Genomic DNA, 9,709 nt, shown 5'->3' with positions numbered 1-9,709 from the left:
CAGCAGGCCCGCAGCACTAAAAATGATCAACGGACTTGATGTATCCCGTGTCACACTCCCAAGATAGTCAGTATATAGCTCTTTATCCACTATGTAGGCAGCTCCACAAACATTACACACAGAACGCATATTTATCACAAGCAGCATGCATATTCATGGGTAGGTTGATGGAGCTTGTGGAGGGATGTGTATGAGTTCTCAGCACAGCGCTGAGTGCCGGAGCAGAAGGCGAATGTTAATTCAATTATACGGCAGCTGTTCCTTGGTGCCCATGGCCACTGTGTTTGCACTAGAACAGAAATCTTGTATTAGGTCCCTCGCCATAAAAGACCATTGCCAGGCATGGAAATGGGGACTGCCTGTAACCAAAAGCCATCAACCGTATTTTAAAGAGCATTTAATGCTTCTTTTTGGCACGATTGACGAATATGGTGAGGCGGCAAAGAAAGATTTGTGTTTTTTTGTGTGTTTTTTTTAGTTTTGGCTCACTGTTGATTTACAAAGCTTTTGTTTTTGGTCATTATTCTTTTAAATAGTCAATCTGCTTGGAAGTAAAATGTGCAAATGATTTTCTTTTTCTATAAACTCCATTTGAGGGTGTTCGGATAAACACGAGTTTGCGTACTGTGGTGGTTGTTCCATCATTATAATTTTTTTTAAATTAATGATAATTTAAAGATATAAACTGTCTTTCTTTCTTGGTGTGTGTTTGTTGTTTCTTCTTGTGGATTCACGTTCATGACTTTGCATGTCAACACAGCCTAAAAAGCTCCCATACATGCAAATGTAGTTTGTCCATGCATTTATGTGAGTGTTGGTATTTGTGCTCCACCCCGCCTCCTGTCCCGGGCTCGGGCTGAGCTCCATTACGACTTGGTGGAGGAAGAGCAGGAGGAGGGAGGGGTGTGAAGGCATCCGCCAGCCTGTTCCTTCATTACCCGGCTCCCTGAGACTCGCTCTGTGTGATTTAATCACATGGCCACTGGCGGATATACTGCTGCTCTGATGTACCTGGACCTGCTAATAAGTTTGCTTTTCCTTCATCAAAAGGAAACCAGTCACACCTGTGGGGGGATGTGCTGAACTGCACAGTACATATTAAAATATATGCATGCATGCAAATGAGGAGGCACCTAAACATTGTTTTTATTGGTGTATATTGGTTATTATCCTCCTATCCCACACTCAGATATGGCAGGAATAAGAGTAAAAAACGTAGTTGTGCAACTAAAGATTAGGCCACTTTCATTACTGATTAATTAATCCTTTCTCAAATAATCAACATGTTTGTCCTACGAAATGTTAATGGTCGAAAAACCCAAACAACAGTTCAAACTGAAGTCTGCAATTTGCGTGATTTGTCCATCCAAAACCCAAATATATTAATTTCACTGGCATATAAGACAAATGAAAGCAGCAAAGCCTCACATTTGTTGGAACAAAAAAATATTTGGCATTTTTGCTTGAAAAAATAATCAATTTAAAAATAGCTGCCAAATATAAATAGCAAATATATACTGTAAATAAGATCTGATGCTGTCACAGCAAGGCTACAGTACGACTGCCTTTTGGGAATCCACCCTGTAACCTAACCAGAACGGACAGCATGTTCTCGCCACTTAACTGCACACGGCCACATCACGCAGCATGTAAAGGAGACATTGCATATCAAGCTGTTTAATAAAAATGAAACTCCGTCTATCCACTGGAAAAAAGCACAGAGCTCTATTTAGAGTGATTGATCGAGAGCCCAGAATCAAAGGGCCCTGTGGCACGAGCTGCTAGTGTGTCTGGGAATTGGCCCAACTCTTAAAGAGCCAAGCTTCCCTCATCTTGACTGGGGGCAGACCCCCAAATAGGAAGAAGCTATTTCTGCTGGCAGCCAAGTGATTCCTCTCTGGAAGCCTGACAGGTGAGGAGCTGTGTGGCTGCCAACTGTAACCCCCCCTCAGGTGGGCTCAAGGGGCAGGGCAGACCCCCATCATGGCTCCGGCATTGTGACACAGAGCAGAGGGCATTGAGCTCCCTGATGTCTGTCGACAAAGATCTGCCGTCAAAGTGGGAATCACTTTCCACAGCAGTGATGCTTGATAGAAAATAAAAAAATAAATACTTTGTCTGCAAAATTGTGATGAGTTCATGTGGAACAAAAAAAAAAAATTGTGACTGAATGTGTCTCACTTAAATCATTAACTTTCAATGGTGCAGACTAAATGACTCTAGTACAGTACTGCAGTGCAGTTTTAATTACTTGTATTTCTGTTATGTTATACCTCAACTCCATTCAATACTTTACTTTTTGCTCAACTACTGCCATAATTACAAGTTATTTTGCATATTCTTTTTCAGTGGTGGATGAAATACTAAGATATTTTATTAAAAAAGTATTCCATCATTTAGCATGGTACTTCTGTAACACTGAGGGACTCACGTTGTTTTAAAAAAAAGGTAGTACATAGTCTTTATCATTCCACGCCTTTGACTTTCTTGGCACAATGTTGCGCCTACATCACCCACTATGCAACTCGACCACAAACTGTTCGGTCAGAAACTCAGGTGCGTTATGTTATTTAATGAAGCTTCGGCTAATTTAGCCAAAAGCAGAGATGAGCAGAGGGCTACAGAGGTCTGGTAACCTCACTTCTTTCTAACTCCACACGCCCTGAATAATATAATTTTCCATCTGTTAGTCTTCAGGTCCAACTGATGCTATTAATACAACAGTTCTCATCAGCTCTGAAGGAGCCACAAAAGGCTTTTTACAACATTTTCCACGTTTGCAGCAGCAATCTGTAAGCAGACTTTGATGTGTAAAATCCCCTTTAAGTAGAAGTGCCACGGCAAATACATGTTGCTGATAAAACCTCTGTGCTTTTACTTAAGTAAGATTTTGAATTCAGGCTCACATATCTTGAAATGGAGCTTGTTTACATGTTTGTACTATTGTTTGCTTAACCAGAGGATCTGAATACTACAAATGAACATTTTTACAACCCCATTTATCATTGATAATACTTATTTTCTTTCTTTATGTTGACTGTATTTTGAGCTGCACTTTAACATGCAGCACTTTCCCTTTAAATCAAACTCAAACCAATTTAACGCTGCAACACCGTGTCGCTCCTTCTTGCTAAAACTGCTTAAACACAGATGGCATGGGTGTCATGTTGAGATATTTCCAGCAACATTACAATGGAGTTTAATCGAGTGGAGAAGTAGGTGGAGTTATTCTGCACAGCCAGAGGTGAATTTGCTCGATGTTGTTAATTAAGATTTTTTTCATCTTTCATTTCAGTGCGGGGCTGTTTTCAGTCTGAATGACAACTTTGTGAGTTTTAGTGGTGCTGATTTGCTAAACTGAGATAATCTAAACACCTCCGGGCTCCAGCTCCAAACATTAGAGTGTTATCCATCTTCTCATCTAACTCTCAGGACCAAAGTAAATAAGCATATTTGTCAAAATGTTCATTTATTCCTCTAATACAGAATACAGACTTACCAAACGATTAGGATCAGAGTTAGAATAAGATTTGTAAATGACTCCAGCGTTGTCCTTGGCCTGAATGAAGAACTAAAAGTAAAGAATTGGCACCCCATCGAATTACAGGTCAGAAGCGATGACAGGAATAAGAACTGAGGTGGCTGAGTGTGATTAACCGTTAAGTACAATGATAAAAGGTGTTAGGAATTTGATAATTAACTTGTGACCTCTTAGGAAGTGGGTATAAATGTAGGTCAGACTGAAACTGAAAGAACCCACGTGCTGCTAAATTAGCGTTGCCAGCTGTACAACAATTATTTTTGCCCTCTGTGTGATGGACAATCAATAATACCCAAATGTGCCATAATGTACGATAATTTGACCATTTTGTTATGCTCACAACCAGGTTTCAACACATTCTCACTCCCAACTTGTCGAATAGACTATTGGTCAGTGACACCGACATTTAAACTATGAAGCTCTTTGTATCCTTCTAGCGTCAGTGTTTTTGAAAAATAAACTTCCATCTTCAAAGGAATGGCTGTTGACGTTAACTTGACAAGTCACGTGACGACACAGTGACTAATGAGTCACGTGACAAATTATTTTTAGATGTAATTTCGCTCAGGACACAAACAGTGGCCTCATGAAAGAAAGTCCAATGTTTATCTGACCCATCCACGTCCAACTCCACCTGCCCTGTGTGGACTATCTCGCTCTTTATGTCAGGCGCTCTGACCATCTAATGATGACGTGGGTGCAGGTTTACATTGGAGTTATTTGAAAGCACAGTGTATCAATATGACGAGTTGAGAGTGAGACCAGGGATGAAACCACCTTCCACGCATCATAACTACATTTATAAAAAAATAAACAAAAAAGACAATGTGGGTTTATTTGTAATTGGATACCAGTACACAGTTTTTCCTCGTGAGTTTAGAATGACAGATGTTGGTTATTAATTTATGGACATTTTCTAAATAGTTTTTCAGAAACGAGATTGACGGAGTAACATTCTTACATAGTTTAATACAGCTAGCTATTTGTCAAGATCAGCAATACTGGCTGAAATATTTGTTTGCAATTTCAACATTACAGCAAAAGTTGGGGCTGGTAGATGTTTTTTGTTACCTTTGGACTTAACCAGGCTAGCTGTTTCCCTTTGAATCCAGTCTTTATGCTAAGCTAACCGTCTCCTGGCTGTAGCTTCATATTTATTGAAGAGCTATGAGAGTGGTATTAAATTTCTCATCTTACTCCGGCAAGAAAGCAAATAAACATATTTCTCGTAAGATTATTAATAAGGCAAGCTGAGCTAAGGCACTTCTATACTTCATAACCTATAAGAGGGAAAGAGCATTTCAAACAGTGCTCATATTTCATTGTGAATCCCTGCAATATTTAACACAACAATCAGCAAAAATGAAATGGAAAAAAATTAAATTTCAACTGAATTTGCAAAGCACACTAAAAACTCTTTCTGTGCTCCACTTTGTTAGGAATGAGAAGTGATATTAAACGCTGCGAGTCGACGGGGAGTTGAGGACAGTTGATGGGAGAAGAGGGAGTAAGGCCTCGTATCAACACTTGAAGTGTCGATTAGGTGAGAAAACGACATTACAAACCTGTCAATCTTCTTGGCTTCAAGCTTGAAAAAAAAAGCAAAGCTGCTACAAAAAGTGGAATCACATGCATTATAAAACACTTTTAAAACTTAATTTCATACTAATGAGTACCTGCAACCATGTCCCTCATGTCACAGAATATGAATAATGGGTTTGTGTTTATTCACATGATGACAGTTGCTGTAGGTCAGACACCAGCTCCTCTGAGTTTATCATACATTTCATAAAAATACTTGTATAAAGCTAAAGACGTGACTTTTACTTAAATATGAAGTCTGACACGTTTTATTTATCCCATCACTTTCCGGGTATGGAAGTGTCGCTACCACAACAGATTGTAACAGCCACTTTGAACGTGTGCGAACAGATTGAGCTTTGAAAAAGAAACGGGAGCCTCCAGCAACATTCCACGTCTGCGTCCCATCTCTGTCTAAAAACGGGACTAACATCTTTACATTATACATCTTCAAAAACATATCCATTATTCATATCCCCATATTTTAATACTATTAGCACTTCTGTGCCACCCACCTAAATACCTGTGTGTGTTTCTTATCAAAGGAGCAGTGACAATCAGAGTTACTTTGTTTGGGTGTAAAGAAAAGGTTTGGGATTGAGAAAGTATTGTGTGGACCATCACACAAAAATTAAATGAGCTCCGTCGGGTCATTATATTATTGTACGCTATAAAATGTTGGATCCAAAAAAGTCAAAGTTCAAAGTTCAAAGTTTGCTTTATTGTCAATTCCACAATGTAGTGGACATACAGGGGAGTTGAAAAGACGTTTCTCTCTAGTCCAACATATAAACATATAAAGTGAATACAGTGCAATAGATAAAAAAAAAATTTAGACAATATATATATAATAAGAGAAAAAAGAACAAAAAAACTATCAATCTGTATTTAGCAGCAGTTGGACATGGGGATTTAGCAGCAGTTGGACATGGGGAGTCTTAAAAGAGAGGAGGGAGAGAGTTCAGAGAGTTCAGCTCTCAAAAAAACAAATGGGTGCAGGAGAAACTTTGCTTTTACCTTCACACTGGAGTGTTTGTGTTGTTTGCATAGACAACAAAAGGCAAACACACACGGAAACACACTGTGCTCCCACCTGTGTGGGTGGGAGGTGTGGCCACTCAGCAGCTGAGTGGGGCAGCATATGGAGTTTCTAATTGGGTAGAACAGCACAGCTGGAGGACACCAGTCCAGGACCTGGCCTCTGGTAATCAGTCCCACAATCCTCAGCCCTCCTCTGCACATCCACCCTGCTGGTGGGTGGTTGTGGATTGTTGAACGTGTTTCACTGTTGAAACCAAGATGGAACTTGTCCACTAAGAGTGTTTTACAACTTGTGATCCATTTTGGAATCAAGGTCGCATATAAATTGTGACTCTCGCCATTGACAGCCTGGACTTCCAATTCTTGATGACATTTAGGTCTTGTTTATTTTGAGTTGGAACGCTCTAATTAGAAGTTGCTTTGGACAAAATCATCTACAAAATGACTGTAATGTAACGCCGGCTTAATTTCCCTTTCTTCTAAATTATACTGACTGATTCTGACCAAACATTGTCACTATGGAGCCCCATGTTCTACTCACTGATTATCACTAAACACACCTTAATCAATCATGTTTCCCTCATATAACGCTGTGTTCAGATATACTCTGAGCTAATAGTGCTGTACACATGTAAGGTTCGCTGAGTTACTTGTGAAACGATGAAATACTTGAAATGATCAAAGTTCATTAAACTCCAATCAAGTCAAGTGTTTGGAGAAAAAAAAGCAGTTTAGTTTTTTAATAATATAGATGTTTTTTGACAATTAAAATACCTGAATGTGCGTTTTAATTGGATATTGTTTATGCTCTTTTATGCAGTGTGTTTGATCATTGGCTGGCCTGTTAAAGCAACCCTGTCTGCTTGAAAGTACATTATGTGTCCTATAATTTGCAGCAGTGAATATGTTCAGAGGGAATATTCTGCCGCCCAAACTATGTTTTTTACAACTCTGTCTTCTATAGATGTTACAGCATATACGTTTTTTTTTAAACATGATGGAGAAATGTTGTTAGTAATGAATACTTCTATGCGTCTCCTGTGCCGTACATAAATCCCTTCATTCGCTAAAAAAAAAAGATGACGTCTCTGAACATAATTCAGCCAGCAATTACGTCTGTATCCACAACGTAATTGGGTAAACAATGTATCATAGACAGGGTTGATCAACAAAAGGACATGTTTTTAACCAACTCATCTGCCAAATCTCAAAATGTTCTTATTGACCGTATCAAGAAAACATTCACTGACTATATTTGCTAATAGCAACCCAATATCTGCCTGTAGCAACTAACAGTTAGGTGATGACATCGCCTTTTACCTTTGTGTTTAGACACCCAAATGACTTAGTAAACAGTGACGTACATGTTAATTATTCAAATCTATCCAAAGCCGCAATCGCTACCTAAACCTGGAGTTTTTATATCCACAATCCACAGACCACCTGGGACTCCCGTACAGTATAACAACCACAGCTGTAGTACTGGAGTTCGAGACTACTTCTTTTAAAGTCTAGCACTTGTTTTGGTCTCATGCATTGATGGACTCTGAATTGTCTTGATCTCAGGCGTGCTACAGACAACTGGTCAAGTTGTTTCTGGCTGCTGATTTAGGATCAGTCGTATAACATGTTGCCTGATTCTACCAACACAATGCATGAAAAAAACAAACCTCCACCTCTTCCTTAATGGATCTGTCAAAACCTGTAATGGTTCTTAAACCTAAATTCTATGCAATGATTAGTTTGACGTTAGAAGATGGTTCAATATTGGTTATAGCTATTATTTCTGTACATCCTAACTCCTTAATCACTGTATTAACATTGGAAGGACACTATTCCCTATTATGGTCTTGACTCGGACTTGACTGAACCGTGTCTTTGAGTCGTCTTGGACTCAATTAAATTGGTCTTGACTACAGCATCATTGCCTGCGTTCTTGTTGTTTTTTCTGCCTTCTTTGACAGATCCCCACAAATAAAGAAAAAGACTAGACACACTTGAGGTGCTGCAAAGTAGCACATCATAGATTTGGGAGCATTCTAAAATAAACAAAGACAGTAAAAAAATTCATCAACATCAGATTTACTGGGTGAGAACATGATTTAACAGCAGCAACCGAGGTATTCATCTTGGTATTAGCTATCAACAAGTAACTCAAAATAAATTTCTTGCACTTGTATTTAAGCATTTCCTTATTGAGCGTTAGTAATTTGTACATGCACCTCGATGCAAAATAAATAGTGAGAGTTGTTAGATCGCTGAGCAACTGGAAATTAACAGTAAAAGGCTAATTACAGAGTCAGTGTCGGGATTTCAAAAAAAATACATGCTTGGCCTTTGGGGCTCAGTTTGGAGTGTTCTTCTGCCTCACAGGGTTTCACTAAAGAAATGATCTATTAATAGTAATGCAGTCAATTAGATTTTGGATGGATTCACGTTGTATCACCACATCCTCAACCACTTCACCGGCTCGCACTCATTCTCCAGAAAACAAACTCCCTTTATCTGCTGACATCAATTGAAAAACGCTTGCGACTCAGCATGCGATCAGCGGTGCCTTCATTTGCAGCTCTACACCATGCACCGTGCCTATAAAAGCTGATAATGTGATAATTAAAAGAGCTGACAGGCAAGAACTGTCAGCGAGACACACTGATTTACCAACCTCTGCTATTTGCTTTACCTCTCAAATTACAATGCTTCCAACCTTGAAGTATGACACGTAAAACATCGATTCTAATAATTAACTAGGTTAGGATTGTTGTGAGAAAAAAAAAAAAAAGTTAAGGAGTCTCAGTGGACGACAGTTTTCAGTGAAAACCGTCCTAAACATATCACAAGATCAGCTTCAGACCTGAAACAAGGATTTCTGGCAGACAAAAGATCACTGCCATGTCTCTCTCTTTCCCTCTCAACCACACCATGATTTATTACCTGAAAAGACAAGAGAACTAATTAGTGGAGTAATTAATTAATATAAATTTGCATATTTGCATTTGCAATTAGTGCAGTCAACTGATTAGTCTGAGATGGGGAGTTTGACTCATCAGATGCTGCTGTGTGTGTGTGTGTGTGTGTGTGTGTGTGTGTGTGTGTGTGTGTGTGTATGTGCGCGCTGGACCAGAACGATCAGAAGACCAGCTGAGGCATTTTGGGGGGGAAGGCTGTTATAAAGAGACTGTTTTAGTTTGGGTGTGCTCGTGTAGAGTAGGTGTTTGTCCACATGCACGCTCACACATACTACCTGCATATCTGTGTGAACACATGTTTGGTGCTCTGTCTCACACGCATTGGGGTCAAGTGAATGCACAGTCACCAGTGTGTGTGTGTGTACACATGCTTTTGTTGTCACCCACTACCTTCACGTGGTCTTTCGTGCTCTGAACTCACACCAAGGTGTCGTCAACGCCGCAGCACTCTGCCGCTGGGCTCGTACTGCCAGTCGGTGTCTTAAAATGTCCAATACACAGAGACTGATAAGTCGCTCTAATTGATTCTCCTTGCAACAAGGTCATTCACAGGCATACATTTTGTGTGTGCTCTTTT

This window comes from Anarrhichthys ocellatus, unplaced genomic scaffold (assembly GCF_004355925.1).
Source record: "Anarrhichthys ocellatus isolate YVR2014 unplaced genomic scaffold, GSC_Weel_1.0 scaffold32, whole genome shotgun sequence".
In the NCBI taxonomy this organism is placed as follows: Eukaryota; Metazoa; Chordata; class Actinopteri; order Perciformes; family Anarhichadidae; genus Anarrhichthys; species Anarrhichthys ocellatus.
This window is presented reverse-complemented; position numbering follows the sequence as displayed.